Here is a 19,277-nt window from a genome sequence, read left to right on the forward strand (position 1 = left end):
GGATCAAAAACAAACAAAAGCAAAACTATGACCATTCATTTGCCCTCTATTTCCTCATATATAAAATGGACTCTAAGTATGCCAAGCTGTTCCACTACCACTGTCCGGCTTATGGGATCTCTCTCCTCAGTTGTGATCCTGGGTGGGTTATTTTCAAATAATAGGTCATAGACTTTCCACACTGTCTGTTGCTAAGGATGAACAGTGTGCATGTGACACACACACACACACACACACACACACACACACACAGGCATGAGGTGGATATCATATGACTTAATCCCTGCTGTTCATTGTTCACTGCATCAAAAGGGAGCCTGCCAGCCACTTCTCTGTGAATGCACTAGTCTCAGAGCAGGGTCAAGAAGAGCCTTCTTCCTCTGGCTCCCAGCATTAGCTGTCTTATGTTTGACACTTCGTGCTGAGAGGCCTTACTTGGCTGGAAGCTCTGTACTAACTCAGCTTAGTCTGATGAGCCACTTGGAAGAACCAAGCTGAAGCTGTCTTGAAACTGCAAAAAGAGCCAGAGGGTCAGTGTAGTCAGTTTGTAAAGAATCAACCTGGCTAATGAAGGGGCCAGGAAAGTCTAACTCACTAACATAAGGCTGTCTTTTGATCCTGCAGGAGAACGGAATTAACACTTTTATTTTACAGTAAATGTGCTTAGTAACGCTGAATCTAATCCTTTGTTCCATTTTATTCCACCTTGGAATAGAAGTTTGCACAGAGCTCCAAAGGATGGGTAGGATTATCCCGAGATAATAAAGCAGAATGGTCTTAGAAGGATAGGGAAACTGTAAGCAAAGTTGTGAGGAGAGTCAAAAGTATGTTTGGGAAGTGTTTAGGTGGGAAGGGTCAGAAAATACGTCACTTACCACTGCTTACTCCTACAGCATAATGAGACTCACAACACAGAGTTATTGTTGAGTAAATTAGTTACAGCAAGGAAAGTGTTCACAGTGTTCTTGGTTCATACTAAGTGCTTAGTAAATATTGGTTATAATTTCTTGCAATATTATTCTTACTAGAAAGAAAAGCTTTAACAACACACTAACAACATTAAGCTTTTATAAAGCTTCTGAGGTGAGAGTGCTTTATATATGTTAACTTATTTAATCTACATACAACCATGCAACATAGACCCTAATACTATGTCAGATGAGGAAACCAAGGTAGAGAGAGGTGAAACAATATACCCAAGATTACTCAACGGGTAAGCAGATAGTCAGAATTCAAACCGAGGCAATATGCTACTGAATCCATGTTTTGATCACCATACCTTACTGTTTCTTCACATCTTGAATGGCCAGGAATGTCATGTTACGAATATTCATTTCATTCTTTCTTCTGTTTTTTAATTTAATTTTATTTATTTTTTATACAGCAGGCTCTTATTAGTCATCTATTTTATACATATTAGTGTATATATGTCAATCCCAACCTCCCAATTCATCCCACCACCACCCCACCCCTGCTTTCCCCCCTTGGTGTCCATACATTTGTTCTCTACATGTGTCTCTACTTCTGCCTTGCAAACCACTTCATCTGTACCATTTTTCTACATTCCACATATACGTGTTAATATACAATATTTGACTCTTTGACTTACTTGACTCTTTATGACAGTCTCTAGGTCCATCCACGTCTCTACAAATGACCCAATTTTGTTCCTTTATATAGCTGAGTAATATTCCATTGTATATATGTACCACATCTTCTTTATCCATCCATCCGTCGATGGGCATTTAGGTTGCTTCCATGACCTGGCTATTGAAAATAGTGCTGCAATGAACATTGGGGTGCATGTGTCTTTTTGAATTATGGTTTTCTCTGGGTATATGCCCAGTGGTGGGATTGCTGGGTCATATGGTAATTCTATTTTTAGTTTTTTAAGGAACCTCCATACTGTTCTCCATAGTGGCTGTATCAATTTACATTCCCAACAATGGTGCAAGACAGATTCCTTTTCTCCACATCCTCTCCACCATTTGTTGTTTGTAGATTTTCTGATGATGCCCATTCTAACTCGTGTGACATGATACCTCATTGTAGTTTTGATTTGCATTTCTCTAATAATTAGTGATGTTGAGCAGCTTTTCATGTGCCTCTTGGCCATCTGTATGTCTTCTTTGGAAAAATGTCTGTTTAGGTGTTCTGCCCATTTTTGGATTGGGTTGTTTGTTTTTTTAATATTGAGCTGCATGAGCTGTTTATATATTTTGGAGATTAATCCTTTGTCCGTTGATTCGTTTGCAAATATTTTCTCCCATTCTGAGGGATGTCTTTTTGTGTCTTGTTTATGGTTTCCTTTGCTGTGCAAAAGCTTTTAAGTTTCATTAGGTCCCATTTGTTTATTTTTCTTTTTATTTCCATTAATCTAGGAGGTGGATCAAAAAAGATCTTGCTGTGATTTATGTCAAAGAGTGTTCTTCCTATGTTTTCCTCTAAGAGTTTTATAGTGTCCAGTCTTACATTTAGGTCTCTAATCTATTTTGAGTTTATTTTTGTGTATGGTGTTAGGGAGTGTTCTAATTTCATTCTTTTACATGTAGCTATCCAGTTTTCCCAGCACCACTTATTGAAGAGACTGTCTTTTCTCCATTGTATATCCTTGCCTTCTTTGTCATAGGTTAGTTGACCACAGGTGCATGGGTTTATCTCTAGGCTTTCTATCTTGTTCCATTGATCTATATTTCTATTTTTGTGCCAGTACCATACTGTCTTGATTACTGCAGCACTATAGGATAGTCTGAAGTCAGGGAGCCTGATTCCTCCAGCTCCATTTTTCTTTCTCAAGATTGCTTTGGGGCTTCCCTGGTGGTGCAGTGGTTGAGAATCTGCCTGCCGATGCAGGGGACACGGGTTCGAGCCCTGGTCTGGGAAGATCCCACATGCCGCGGAGCAACTGGGCCCGTGAGCCACAACTACTGAGCCTGCGTGTCTGGAGCCTGTGCTCCGCAACAAGAGAGGCTGCGATAGTGAGAGGCCCGCGCACTGCGATGAAGAGCGGCCCCCGCTCGCCGCAACTAGAGAAAGCCCTCGCACAGAAACGAAGACCCAACACAGCCAAAAATAAAATAAAATAAATAAATAATTTTTTAAAAAAAGATTGCTTTGGCTACTTGGGGTCTTTCGTGTTTCCGTACAAATTGTGAAAGTTTTTGTTCTAGTTCTGTGGAAAATGCCATTGGTAGTTTGATAGGGATTGCATTGAATCTGTAGATTGCTTTGGGTAGTATAGTCATTTTCACAATATTGATTCTTCCAATCCAAGAACATGGCATATCTCTCCATCTGTTCGTGTCATCTTTGATTTCTTTCACCAGTGTCTTATAGTTTTCTGAGTACAGGTCTTTTACCTCCTTAGGTAGGTTTATTCCTAGGTATTTTATTCTTTTTGTTGCAATGGTAAATGGGAGTGTTTCCTTAATTTCTCTGACCTTTCGTTGTTAGTGTATAGGAATGCAAGAGATTTCTGTGCATTAATTTTGTATCCTGCAACTTGCCCAAATTCATCAATTAGCTCTAATAGTTTCCTGGTGGCATCTTTAGGATTCTCTATGTATAGTATGTCATCTGCCAACAGTGACAGTTTTACTTCTTTTACAATTTGTATTCCTTTTATTTCTTTTTCTTCTCTGTTTGTCATGGCTAGGATTTCCAAAACTATGTTGAATAACAGTGGCGAGAATGGACATCCTTGTCATGTTCCTGATCTTAGAGGAAATGCTTCCAGTTTTTCACCATTGAGAATGATGTTTGCTGTGGGTTGGTCGTATATGGCCTTTATTATCTTGAGGTAGGTTCTCTCTATGCCCACTTTCTGGAGAGTTTTTATCTTAAATGGGTGTTGAATTTTGTCAAAAGCTTTTTCTGCATCTATTGAGATGATCATATGGTTTTTATCCTTCAATTTGTTAATATGGTGTATCACATTGATTGATTTGCATATATTGAAGAATCCTTGCATCCCTGAGATAAATCCCACTTGATCACATACTTCTAATGTGCTGTTGGATTCTGTTTGCTAGTCTTTGGTTGAGGATTTTTGCATCTATATTCATCAGTAATATTGGTCTGTAATTTTCTTTTTTTGTAGTATCTGTGTCTGGTTTTGGTATCAGGGTGATGGTGGCCTCGTAGAATGAGTTTGGGAGTGTTCCTTCCTCTGCAATTTTTTAGAAGAGTTTGAGAGGGATGGGCGTTAGCTCTTCTCTAAATGTTTGATAGAATTCACCTGTGAAGCCATCTGGTCCTGGACTTTTGTTTGTTGGAAGATTTTTAATCACAGTTTCAACTTCATTACTTGTGATTGGTCTGTTCATATTTTCTATTTCTTCCTGGTTCAATCTTGGAAGGTTATTCCTTTCTAAGAATTTGTCCTTTTCTTCCAGGTTGTTGATTTTATTGGCATAGAATTGCTTGTAGTAGTCTCTTATGATGTTTTGTATTTCTGCAGCGTCTGCTGTAACATCTCCTTTTTCATTTCTCATTTTATTGATTTGAGTCCTCTCCCTCTTTTTCTTGATGAGTCTGGCTAATGGTTTATCAATTTTATCTTCTCAAAGAACCAGCTTGTAGTTTTATTGATCTTTGCTACTGTTTTCTTTGTTTCTATTTCATTTATTTCTGCTCTGATCTTTATGATCTCTTTCCTTCTACTAATTTTGGGTTTTGTTTGTTCTTCTTTCTCTAGTTCCTTTAGGTGTAAGGTTAGATAGTTTATTCAAGATTTTTCTTGTTTCTTGAGGTAGAACTGTATTGCTATAAACTTCCCTCTTAGAACTGCTTTTGCTGCATCCAATAGGTTTTGGATCGTCATGTTTTTGTTGTCATTTGTCTCTAGGTATTTTTTGATTACTTCAGTGATCTCTCGATTATTTAGTAACATGTTGTTTAGCCTCCATATGTTTGTGTTTTTTAAGTTTTTTCCCCTGTAATTGATTTCTAATCTCATAGCGTTGTGGTCAGAAATGATGTTCGATATGATTTCAATTTTCTTATATTTACCGAGGCTTGATTGGTGACCCAAGATGTGATCTATCCTGGAGAATGTTCCATGTGCGCTTGAGAAGAAAGTGCATTCTGCTGTTTTCGGATGGAATGTCCCATAAATATCAATTAAATCTATCTGGTCTATTTTATCATTTAAACCTTGTGTTTCCTTATTAACTTTCTGTCTGGATTATCTGTCCATTGGTGTAAGTGAGGTGTTAAAGTCCCCCACAATTATTGTGTTACTGTTGGTTTCCTCTTTTATAGCAGTTAGCATTTGCCTTATGTATTGAGGTGCTCCTATGTTGGGTGCATATATATTTATAATTGTTATATCTTCTTCTTGGATGATCCCTTGATCATTATGTAGTGTCCTTCCTTGTCTCATTACATTCTTTATTTTAAAGTCTATTTTATCTGATATGGGTACTGCTACTCCAGCTTTCTTTTGATTTCCATTTGCATGGAATATCTTTTTCCATCCCCTCACTTTCAGTCTGTATGTGACCCTAGGTCTGAAGTGGCTCTCTTGTAGACAGCATATATATGGCTCGTTTTTTTGTATCCATTCAGCAAGCCTGTGTCTTTTGGAGCATTTTATCCATTCACATTTAAGGTAATTATTGATATGTATGTTCCTATTACCATTTTCTTAATTGTTTTGGGATTGTTTTTGTAGGTCCTTTTCTTCTCTTGTGTTTCCCACTTAGAGAAGTTCCTTTAGCATTTGTTGTAGAGCTGGTTTGGTGGTGCTGAATTCTCTTAGCTTTTGCTTGTCTGTAAAGCTTTAGATTTCTCCATAGAATCTGAATGAGATCCTTGCCGGGTAGAGTAATCTTGGTTGTAGGTTCTTCCCTTTCATCACTTTAAATATATCATGTCACTCCCTTCTGGCTTGTAGAGTTTCTGCTGAGAAATCAGCTGTTAACCTTATTGGAGTTCCCTTGTATGTTATGTCATTTTTCCCTTGTTGCTTTTAATAATTTTTGTCTTTAATTTTTGTCAATTTGATTACTATGTTTCTCAGCATGTTTCTCCATGGGTTTATCCTTCCTGGGACTCTCTGTGCTTTCTGGATTTGGGTGGCTATTTCCTTTCCCATGTTAGGGAAGTTTTTGACTATAATCTCTTCAAATATTTTCTCTGGTCCTTTCTCTCTCTCTTCTCCTTCTGGGACCCCTATAATGTGAATGTTGGCGTGTTTAATGTTGTCCCAGAGGTCTCTTAGGCTGTCTTCATTTCTTTTCATTCTTTTTTCTTTATTCTGTTCTGCGGCAGTGAATTCCACCATTCTGTCTTCCAGGTCACTTATCCATTCTTCTGCCTCAGGTATTCTGCTATTGATTCCTTCTAGTGTAGTTTTCATTTCAGTTATTGTATTGTTCATCTCTGCCTGTCTGTTCTTTAATTCTTCTAGGTCTTTGTTAAACATTTCTTGCATCTTCTCAATCTTTGCCTCCATTCTTTTTCCAAGGTTCTGGATCATCTTCACTCTCATTGTTCTGAATTCTTTTTCTGGAAGGTTGCCTATCTCCACTTCATTTAATTGTTTTTCTGGGATTTTATCTTGTTCCTTCATCTGGTACATAGGTCTCTGCCTTTTCATTTTGTCTATCTTTCTGTGTAAGTGGTTTTCGTTCCACAGGCTGCAGGATTGTAGTTCTTCTTGCTTCTGCTGTCTGCCCTCTGGTGGATGAGGCTATCTAAGAGGCCTGTGCAAGCTTCCTGATAGGAGGGACTGGTGGTGGGTAGAGCTGCGTGTTGCTCTGGTGGGCAGAGCTCAGTAAAACTATAATGTGCTTGTCTGCTGATGGGTGGGGCTGAGTTCCCTCCCTGTTGGTTGTTTGGCCTGCGGCGACCCAGAACTGGAGCCTACAGTCTCTTTGTTGGGGCTAATGGCAGACTCCGGGAGGGCTCATGCCAAGGAGTACTTCCCAGAACTTCTGCTGCCAGGGTCGTCCTCGCGGTGAGCCACAGCCATCCCCCTACCTCTGCAGGAGACCCTCCAACACTAGCAGGTAGGTCTGGTTCAGTCTCCTATGGGATCAATGCTCCTTCCCCTTGGGTCCTGATGTACACACTACTTTGTGTGTGCTCTCCAAGAGTGGAGTCTCTGTTTCCCCCAGTCCTGTCCAAGTTCTGTAATCAAATCCCGCTAGCCTTCAAAGTCTGATTCTCTAGGAATTCTTCCTCCCATTGTCAGACCCCCAGGTTTGGAAGCCTGACATGGAACTCAGAACCTTCACCCCAGTGTGTGGACTTCTGTGGTATAACTGTTCTCTAGTTTGTGAGTCACCCACCCAGCAATTATGGGATTTGATGTTATTGTGATTATGCTCCCCCTACCATCTCATTGCAGCTTCTCCTTTGTCTTTGGATGTGGGGTATCTTTTTTGGTAAGTTCCAGTGTCTTCCTTTTGATGATTGTTCAGCAGTTAGTTGTGATTCCAGTGCTCTCGCAAAAGGGAGTGAGTGCACGTCCTTCTACTCTGCCATCTTCTCATTCTTTCTTCAATGAGAAGCTCTTTATGTTTTTTGAGGGAACTGAAATGGCCAAACCATACCAAAGGAGGAATCACTAGAGAGAGAGAGACTACAGATATCAGAATCTCTTAGGAGGTTACTGAAAGGCAAGAGAAGGCACTGATGGAAGGCAGTGATGAGATGGAAGCAGAAAGAAGGAAACATAACAGAACCAATGCAACTGACGTGAGGTGTGAGAGACACAGGAGAATCTCAGAGAGCTCTGAAGCTTGAGTTGGGCAAAGAGGAGTATCTCCCCAAAATATATGTCCAAGTCCTAACTCTGTGAATATGATCTTATTTGGAAAAAGGGCTTTTGAAGTGGTAATTAAGTTCAGAATCTTGAGATGAGATCATCTTGGATATAGGATCCAGATCCAAAATCCCATACTAGATCTAGTGACCAACGTCCATATGAGAGAAAGGAGAGGGAGATTTGAGACAAAGAGACACAAGGGGAAAGGCCAGGTTAAGATTCATATGAAGATGGAGGCAGAGAATGATTTCATGTAGCCCCAAGTCAAGGACTGCCTCTAGCCACCAGAAACTGGATGAGGCAAGGAAGGAACCTCCCCTAGAGCCTCCAGAGGGAGCTCAGCCCTGCTGACACTTTGATTACAGATGTCTGGACTTACAACTCCAAGAGAATAAAATTCTGTTGTTTTAAGCCACCAAGTTTGTGTGATTTGTTACTAGGAGACTAATACAACACACAATTTGCAAAGGACTTGCATCCAAAGTACATGTTCTTTTAGCTGTATCATTAAGAGACAAACAACCAATGGAAACATTGGCAAAATACTTGAAAAAGAAATCCACAGGGTGGGAGGGAGACACAAGACGGAGGCGATATGGGGATATATGTATATGTATAGCTGATTCACTTTGTTATAAAGCAGAAACTAACACACCATTGTAAAGCAATTATACTCCAATAAAGATGTTAAAAAAAAAAAAAAAAAGAAATCCACATAACATGGTACACAAGTGACCAGTAGATACATGAAAAGATGCTCAACTTCTTTTGTCATCAGGAAAATTAAAATTAAAATCAAATGGGATGAAGCTATACTATACCAGACTGGCACAAATAAAAAAAAAAAAACAGGCAACACTAATGCTGAATATATACTCTATCACTCGGCAATTCCACTCTCCTAAGCGTTTTACATCAGTTCTCAGTCTGTCCTCACAGTAATCCTATGAGGTATATATAACCATTTTACAGGCAAGGATAAAGGGGGTTCAGAGAAGGTAAAACAATTTTCCCAAAGTCCATCTTGCTGTAATGTTCCTGTATTATGCACAAGATTATTTATTGAGGAACACATGAGACATCTGGGTACAGATCTGGAGAAAACAAAAAGCCCCAGAGTAAGAAGAGGTAAAGCAAGAAAAATGCAGCGTATGAAGCGAGAATAAAAAGTATAAATTCTTTTTACTGGAGAAAATCTCTAGAATCACATCACATTGCCCCCTACCCCCACTCCCTTCACAAAACCAACATCACCAACCACATGGCCAACCAGCAGAAGAGCTAGGTTAATTCCAGATCTTCTGGTTTCCAGCTCCATATGTTTGCTTTTGCCCTATACAATCTTCCAATCCCAGTTCTTCCAAAACACAAACCTTGATTAGTACCTAGTCAGATAGAATTATCATAGAAGTTTCTCCATGTTAGGATGGACAAAGCAAGCAAACTTACAGAAAACTAGTGTAGTATTCTAATTCCATAAGCCACTCTAAAGATCATATTTGATAGATTATATATGGAGGTGATTGCTTGTTAACCAGTAGTTGTTATGAGTATATTAAAACAATTCAATCTGACCAAAGGGCCTTATTCTTCCTTACCCTGGATGCCTCTATCTGTTGCACATGTTTTCTCATAACAAGTTATATCTCTGGATCTCAGAGTGCTTTTAAAACATCACACTTCTACTCCGAGGCATTTTCACTGCATTTCTGTGGACTATTTAAATCCAAGGCATTTTCATTGCATTTCTGTGGACTATTTAAATCTCCTCTATGTTTGTCGTAAATTGAGGTGATCCAACAGTTCCAACTAGAAGGATAAAGTTTAGCCCAGTGGGGGAGGCATTAAACCTCCTTGCAAGTCAGCAAAAGCAAAAGTGACAGCCTGGTAGCAATTTAAAATTACTCTGAGACCACAACTGCCAATTAAAATAGACTTTCATGGTAACAGATGAACATCTGCTATCTTCCATTTGGAAAGAAAAATTAAAAAGAGTTTACATTTCTTAGTAATGAAAAACTTAGATATAAGCTTGCAATGTTTTAGTTTGGGCTTTGCTAAAATTACATATTCTTTCATTATGCCTTCCAACAGTACGATGTTGCCTTTTTTGTTGTTTTTTTTAATAGCCACAAAATGTTCGTAACAAAACAAACTAAGCAAAAGTCAGAATCCATGATTCATTCACAGTCATTCTAAAAGCTGCACATTACCCTCCTCTCATCTCCTGCAAAAATAGATTTGGAGGAGATTATCCTAAAGATGCTATTTTGATGAAATGTATGTGATCTGAATTCTGCAAAAGCGTTCCTGGAAAAGGACTCTCAGATCTCAGTTGGAGAGAGGAAGGAAGGGATGGTGGGAGGAAGGAACAGATACACACACATACCCTCAACACACAATCTAGACTCCTAGTAATTAAAGCTTGATTCTTACTTTTTACTCAGAACCCCCCATATAAAATCAAGTTTTTGAACATGTGGATTCCTTAATAAGCTGTGCTTGATTACAGGAAACCCCACAAAGTACTATCTTACCTTTTAAGATAAGGATTCCAGGATAACTAATAATCCATTTAGAGAGGTATGTCTTACATTCAAATGTTCCACCTTTTGAGAAATCTGCTCTTACTACTCAATTCATCCATTACATCTTCCTGCAATACATGCCTACAGTATAGTAATTAGCACTGAATCATATTTATTGTCATGTGTTTCTTTTTTTTTTTTTGCTGCATCACGCAGCTTGTGGAATCTTAGTTCCCTGACCGGGGGTTGAACCCAGGCCTCTTGCAGTGGAAACTCGGAGTCCTAACTACTGGACCACCAGGGAATTCCCTATTGTTATGTCTTATTGTCATGTGTTCCTAAATAAACTTTGACATATTTCTTTCTACTTCTTATCCAAGACCCAAACCTAACACAGAATGACATTAAATAAAACTTCGATGACTAAATGAGTAAATGCTATCATAAGAATCCAGTAAAAAAAATTATCCTCAAGTGAACCTCAATCATTTCTGCTATCAATTACTAGTCAATCTCTTTAATTTCCCATGCAAACCTCAAGTTCTCCTCATGCTCAAAACCTATTTTCTATTTTTCCATTTCTTTAACAATGTGTGACCTAGATAATAAGTTCATTAGTATAAATAGGAAGCATCTTCCACACTTATCTGTCACACATGTACATGCACAATGTGCTCCTCTAGAAAAGCTCGACTTTACCCACCTTAGTTACAGAGCATCCATTCCCCCCACATCTTTTGCTCACCATCTGGTAAAAAACAGTTTCTGATGTCATTTCCTTCTCAGACACGCAATACATTTGTCTTTGTTTACGCAGTAAATTCAACCTTTCTTCACACTGCTTCTCATGCCTGTATCAAGATGAGGAGACATGGGCTATGAACCAAAAGACGGAGAAGCACCAAAGAGAAAAGCAAAACACTTGTGTGATGTGCGATTCCTTGTGACTTGCACTGTGTGTCTGGTCTATGAGGTAAATTATAGCACTCCTACCTCTGCATATGGTAATATTAAAATGTAGAGAGAGTAGGTGATTTTTCTACACATGAAAAGTCTCAAAGATCTGTCTTTTAGTTCAGAGAAAGTAAGTATGAAAACTTATTTTCCTCTATTAGACCTTAAACTCCTTGAATACAGGGGTTACGTCTTTTTCTTTAATGATCTCATTTATTTTTTTAAAAAATTTGAGTGGAGTATAGCTGATTTACAATGTTGTGTTAGTTTCTGCTGTACTATCTCGGTATCGAATCACATCAGTTAGTCCATTCATGATTGTTAAATGAATGACCAAAATGTGCCAGCATAGGACTTTCCTAGGCTGTCCCACCTAAAAACTTTACCCTCCCATCACCTCCTTCAAGGAAAATGAAGAATTATGATGCCGAAAGTAATGGCCATGTATTATCGATTTCTCCATTTTCAGGCAAAAAAAAAAAAAAAAAAAGCTGAAGACCAGAGAATTTAAGCAACTTACCTAGTATCACACAGTTAGTGAATCACAAAGACAAGATTCAAACACCAGTTCTATCTAAATTCCATAATCCGTGCTCTAACCATTATGTATTTTTCCGTTTATTTTCTGAACTACTCATGCAAGAAACTTACATTGCCTAAAATTGCGCACCAAGACACAGGTGGACTCTGACCTTAGTAATCAGTGTAAAAGCACACAGAGCTAAAAGCTGACTCATTACACCCTACTGATTGGTGGGTATCCAACAGAACACTGGAGAAAAATTAGTCTAATCTCTTTGTTTTACACAGATGGAAATAAGGTTCCTGAGCAATCAAGTGATTTCCTCAAGTCTCTCCAGCAAGTGATGCCAAGAAAAAAGTAGATCCTAGCGTCTGTTCACAAATCTAGTCCTCATGCTGCCACACTACTCTGCCTCTCTTAATTAATTGCTGCTTCTATGATTATCAAAATGGCCTTGATTTAATAATTCAACAAGGTTTTTATAGCAGCTTATGTGCCAGGCATTGGGATTGCTTCTAGGGGAAGCTGAGATAAGACACGTTCCCACTTCATATTGAACAAGCCCCCTGAAATGGAAAAGAGGACAGTCTTTGTGAGTTAAGACAACACACACACACACACACACACACACACACACTCTCACTCCTTGATATTTAATGGAAACTTCCATTATCTTTATGTTGCTTGCCTATGCCCATTGCTTTCCTCTTTATTCTCTCTGGCCAGAGAGATTAGGTTATGAAGCTGAGCTAATCCTGTTAGTGCGGGATGACTTTTCTCACACTTGTGTGTCTCATAGCTCTTAGAAAGTCAGAAGGAATTACTGGACATTGAATTCACCTTGCCAGAAAAATGACAAACGGTGGGAGGGAGGGAAAGGGAGCGTGGACGCCCAGCTGACCTGTTCTTTAACCTTTCCCTCTGGAAGCCATTCTTCCCTCTGTGGGTGTCAGTGCAGGCCAGAGCCATGGATAACTCTGCCCTTGAGATACAAAGAGAGCAAAGATGATGTCAGCTGTTTCTTCCTGAGCAAACATTCCAGTAATTCCACGCCAGACAGCTTGCAAAATTGCCTTTGTAGGACCGCTGAGGTCTCCTTTCCCGTCAAGTTCACTTCGTATTTATTCAGCAAAGATGCACCTACCACAGAGTGCACCAGGAGACATGGTGTCAGAGTCGCAGCGAGCCCACTTCATGGATGATTAGCATTCTCTGACCCGGTCACCATTTTCAATCACTTGCACCTGTAGACTTCTGGCTGCAGCAATGACTTCTATCCTTCAAAACCTTTTCCTCCTCAACAACATCAGAATAAGTTTGTTAAAGCACTCTGCTTTAAGTGGTGCCTTGCTTGGAGCAGCACTCTGATACCAAGTCTATATCAAAATATACATATTCTGAACACACACCCCAGAAATTTTAATTCTATAAATCCCATGCCATCTCCCCCATTAAGAATCACTGAATGAGATGAGTGGCCATGTGTCTATTTGATTCTTAATCTAAAGCAGAGTTCCTAAAATTAATTCATTTGATTTTCACTGAGCACCTACCATGTCCTAGACATTGTACTAGACTCAAGGCTCCTAAAAGTGTGAGCTACAGACTGGCAGTAACAGCAGTACCTAAGACTTGCTAGAAATGCAAATTCTTGGGCACCACCCCAGACCTACTGAACTAGAATCTCCCATGGCAGGGATCCAGAATTCTGGATCTCTGGGTGAATCATATAGGGTTTGAGAAGCCTATAGTTAGTGGTAAACTGTATGTAGCTCAAGTGTCAGTGGGAAGGCTATGTGGTCCCTGAGATTAAAATAGAATTGTTGGAACCTGGAGTCCATGGCTTGGGTCAATTAGTTTGCAGGGGCTGCCATAACAAAATACCTCGGACTGGGTGGCTTAAACAACCCAGAAAATTGTCTCAAAGTTCTGGAGGCTGGGAGTCCAAGATCAGGGTGTCGGCAGGGTTCATTCCTTCTGAGGACTGTGAGAGAAGGATCTATTCCAGGCCCCTCTCCTTGACATATAGATGACTATCTTCTCCCTGTGTTTCTTTAAATCATCTTCCCTCTATGTATATCACTATCCAAATTTCCCCTTTCCATAAGAACACCAGTCATATTGTATTAGGACCCATCCACCCCAATGACCTCATTTTTACTTGATTACCTCTGTAAAGACCCTATCTCCAGGGCTTCCCTGGTGGTGCAGTGGTTAAGAATCCACCTGCCAGTGCAGGAGACACGGGTTGGAGCCCTGGTCCGGGAAGATCCCACATACCGCGGAGCAACTAAGCCCGTGTGCCACAACTACTGAGCCTGCGCTCTAGAGCCTGCAAGCCACAACTACTGAGCCTGCGTGCTGCAACTACTGAAGCCCACACACCTAGAGCCCGTGCTCTGCAACAAGAGAAGCCACCACAATGAGAAGCCCATGCACTGCAACGAAGTGTAGCCCCCGCTCGCCGCAACTAGAGAAAGCCTGTGCGCAGCAATGAAGACCCAACACAACCAAAAATAAATAAATAAATAAAACTTTTAAAAAAGACCCTATCTCCAAATACAGTCACATTCTAAAATACTGGAGGTACAGGACTTCAACATATTAATTTGGGGGTGGGGGAGCACAATTCGACACATAAACACTGAGGAATTTCCGAAGTCTAAGTATGATTTTACAAATATTAAACATTGGGCTAACACTATGGCTTTTGCTATCACACTCACACTGGCATCACCCTGGGTATGATGCTAATTGCTTTCTTTGGTTCCCATGTGAACTCTAACAATGCCAAGTTTTCCGTGAATTTTGGGAGATTTTATTGTATCTTCAAGGTGAGTGTCACAGGGAGAGGAGTGTCGCTTATGGTTTAGCATCTGCCCCTCACTCTCCTCTCTCCCTCTTCCATTCTTTATCTTTTTTTTTTCAGCACAAACTTTTTGCCAGCAGCTGTGCTAACTATCAGTGATTCAAAGATGGAAGGGACACCACCATGATCCCTCTCATGTACATTAAGAGGCTGTTCTTTCATATTATCACCCCTGATTTATGATAACATGGTTAAAATGGATGGCCATGCAACATGTCCTTCTGAGTTGCTTTAAAATTCTTGATGCAGACATTGTCCATTATGCCACTCATTTCAAAAATCACATTCTTCCTGATGCAAATGGTTTGTGAGCTTCTGACTTTCAGATGCTCAAATGTGAATGGTCACGAATTTCTTTCTAAGTGGCTGAAATATAAATCACATATTCCATCACAGCTCTATTAATCTTGATCGTTAAGGGTGCTTACTTTCTGCCTCCTTCTATGGATGTTAATCTTTTATTACTAGTTCAATAGATGCCTTGTCAAGGTATCTTAATAACAATGAAAACCTCCTCAACTTTTGGGGGGGCAGGGACTGTGGTCTAAATAAATCCCACAGGGTATATAAAACACTTATTCATGTAATAATCAAGCAGCATCCCCTAGCAACCATAATACCTTAAAATGCCACAACAGAACTCTTGCTGTCACCCCTTCAAACCTCCCTCCTCCTTGCCTTTCCCAGGAAATGGCACGGTCATCCTCCAGGCATTAGCACCAACTTCTCACCTTTTCTTCACTTTCCACATCCAATCCGTCAGCAAATGCGTCTGATATTACCTCAAAAATAGATCCTAAACTGGGTCACTTCTCTCCGCCTCCATTTTTACATAGTCCTGGCCACCACATTTATTGAGTAGATGCCTGAAATAGCCTCCTGGCTGTTCCATTGCACCTCTCAATCCCAATCTTTCCGTTAACACTACTGCCAAAGTGATCTTTTAAAAACCTAAAACATACCAATACTTCTCTAGTTAAAACCCTTCAAGCCTTCTCTAATGCATATGAAATAAAATACAAACTCTGTACTCTGATTTACAAAACCATGCACAGCATTTCTCTTTCTGACTTTAACTCATACAGCACTCATTAGGCCAGAAATGGTGCTAAATACCCAACAAGGAACATCTTCCTTAATCATCACTGCAATGTTTCAACAGAGTAGCTGTTGGAGGGAATACCAGAGATGAGGATTTAAGAAGGTGAAAGAACTTACCCAAGTGCACAGCGCCAGCAATTTTTGCAACTGAGATTCATACCTAGTGTTTAACAACAACTAGTTAGTACATGCTATGTGCCAGACACTGGGCTAAGTCCTTTATACATATTTACTCATTTAATACTTATATCAGCTCTGTGAGTCAAGTATTATTACCACCTTCATTTTATAGATAAGGAGACTGAGACTCAAAGAGGTTTAATAACCAGTTTATGGTCCTATCAGTACAAGCCAATTAACAGCAGCATTGGGATTTGAACCCAGGCAGGCAGCTCCTAGTTTCATGCTGTTAACACTAGGTGCATCGCTACTACCACTTAAATTCTCTACACTTCAGCGTCCTCATCTTTAAAATGCAATTAGGCTACCTACCTTGCAAGGTTGTTTAAGGATTAAAACGACAATGCATACTTGAAATTAGAAAAAAATAAAATATAAGTTCCATTTAATCACTACAGTAAGAAGGGGATGACCCAGGGCTTAAGTTTGTGAGATAAAATAAGAAATATAAGCTTCCATACTTGACAGTAGATTAAGGCAGGGTAAAGGAAACAGAAATATCATCTAGGTGGTGTGCTGACTTGGGAGATTGGGATTGACATGTATACACTGATGTGTATAAACTTGATGACTAATAAGAACCTGCTGTATAAAAAAATAAATAAAATAAAATTCAAAAATTAAAGAAAAAACTAATACTAAACTTTCTTTGGGTTATTTGTATGGAAATATGTTAATATAAATGTTTCAGACATTACATGAAATTCCTAAAAATCTTATATGTTCTGGTATAATGTTATAAGTCATAATTCTAGTTATTACTTTAAAATGTATATCTCAGAAATAACTAAATTTCCTTGTCAATTGCATTATTATGAACTTTCATCAAATCTTTAACCGTGGTCATTTTTAAGTCTTTTGTCATTTACAGACAGTTCTGGGTGTACTCTGATGCTTTTGCAAAAATGTTCCTATAAAATGGTTTCATCCTCAAGAAATTCATGGAAAAGACTCTGACAAGTACAGGTTTCTGGTAACTGACTATACTGCTGAACTGAATGAATAAGCATTTTCAGAACTGTAATAGAAAACTGATGAATTCATAAAAGTGCTAACAAAAGATCAAGATGAAAAAAAAAATTAATTACATGGGACTGAGTGAACTGATGAGGATGATTATAATTTTTGTGACTTTGTTTGAATAAAAAAAAAAAGAGGGAGGGGATATGGGGACATATGTATGCATACGGCTGATTCACTTTGGTGTACCACAGAAACTAACACAATATTGTGAAGCAATTATACTCCAATAAAGATCTATTAAAAAAAAAAAAAAGGAGCAAAATCTTTCAGGCAAAGAAGATAATATTTAATGGAATGAAACACAACAAAAAAGGAACAGGAAAATAAAACCAACACCAACTGCTGCTGCCACCAGGATTCCAGAACACAGATAATGCAACAGCTTTTGCCTTATCCTTGTAGTGGGGCTAAAATAATCAGCCTGAAGGATTCAGTGGGGATTCTGGATCAATTTCCCAAGATTACATGGAGTAAGAGGAAAACAGGGTGGTTTTGTGATGGCAATAATGTTTTCTGGGAGCCTATAGGCTCTGGTCTTTCTCACCCTCTTATCCATTCCATCACCTCCACCAAGTCACCGAACATCACATATGGCAGACAGCCTACCAGGGTGGCCCCCATGACCTCTGCCTCCTTGTGTTCATGCCCTTTAGTGATCCCCTGACCTTGAGTATCTGCTGGCCTAGTAACTTACTTCTAGCTTTATAGAATATGGCAAAGTGACAGGATGTGCATGATTATGTATGTATACTTGATTACATAAGATTATAATACCCATATTTTAAGGCAACTCTCTCCTTTGCAGTAAAGAAATAAGAGGTCATGTTGGGAGGCCCATGTGTCAAGGAGTTAAGGGCAGCTTCTAGGAGCTGAGGGTCGCCTCCACCAATAGCCAACAAGAAGCCTTCAGGCCTACAACCACAAGGAACTGAATGTTACCAACAACCATGTGAGTTTGGAAGCAGATTCTTCCCCCAATCAAACCTCGGATGAGACCACAGCCCTGGCCAACACCTTGATTACAGCCTTGTGAGACCCACAAGTAGAAGATCAGCTTAGGCAACTCTGACTCCTGACCCACAAAAACTGTGTGGTAATAAACATGTGCTGTTTTAAACTGCTAAATTTGTGGTAAAATTGTTATAGATAACTAATGTATCACATTTGCTTCCATTTCTCCATCTGAATCAAGGGGAGAAATCATATAAAGCTCATTCTCACCAGTAACGAGAGAGCAAAAATCTATAGCAGCACTGGGCCACCAGGTCTATATGATGATGCCTAAATTGAAATAGGCCTTATTCCAAAAACTGGTGCTGTATTTTGTGTTTCTTTCTTCATTGATTTTTCCTTTTTGTTCACAGTGAGAGAGAACAACATACATTTGACATATAATAGAACTCCATGAGCAGATGATCTTCCTGGGACATTTCCCTGACTTCCTAATTGATTTACCAGGTGCCAGGCCCTGACTTCATTAAGCCACTCTCTCAGTTCTTGACCTTCCAAAAAGACCATTCCAACCACATCATATTCCTTTTCCAAAACCTCCACTTCCTGGAGAATCAAAGCCAAAATCTTTAGCAAGGCCCCAAGGCCAGGTTTGTTGAGTGAATAAAGAAATGAATAAAGGTATGTGGTAGAACACTTAAAAAAAAAAAAAAAAGAAATATCATCTAGAAGATACACACAGATTCATGAAAATGTATTTTTCACATGAAAGGCCCCAGGGATAAGGGTGGTCAAACTAAAGATATAGATGGCCTAAAGTCCAATTTCTTAAATACACTAAGCCCATAGCAATTTGGTTGAAGTGAGATCATAATTCCACAGTGTTCATTTTCTCCTCTTCTGTGTCCTCTCCCACTCCACTAAATACCCAGCCTTCCTGATGCAAACCTAGCGGCCAGAAGAGTGGTGTGACACCTGGAGGAAGCCACTTGGCCTCTGAATCTGACATGGTGCAAAGTCCATGTCCTGCTGTCTTTCACAGTTTTATTTGAAGATGATTCACAGCATGGCTCCTGTTGTTCCTGGTACAGGCAGGGAACACAAGCGCAGCAATTTGACTTGCACGAAAAATTCATTTTTCTAAGTTGCCAACGACCATGACCAGTTGGGAAGCTCCCTTCCTTAGCTGTTTTCCATGAACTACAAAGAGGAAAAGACAGAACTATCTTTGCAATCTCTCTGTATATGCCCTAAAAGTTATTGCAGCAGGCGTTAGTAGCAAAAATGAATGAATCATCCATATTGAAGGTTTTGTAGTTGCCAGTGCAGTCCCCCTCTTGGTCTCCTCCTGCCACTCTGCCTGCTCTATTCAGA

The sequence above is a fragment of the Eschrichtius robustus genome, chromosome 19, assembly GCF_028021215.1.
Source record: "Eschrichtius robustus isolate mEscRob2 chromosome 19, mEscRob2.pri, whole genome shotgun sequence".
In the NCBI taxonomy this organism is placed as follows: domain Eukaryota; kingdom Metazoa; phylum Chordata; class Mammalia; order Artiodactyla; family Eschrichtiidae; genus Eschrichtius; species Eschrichtius robustus.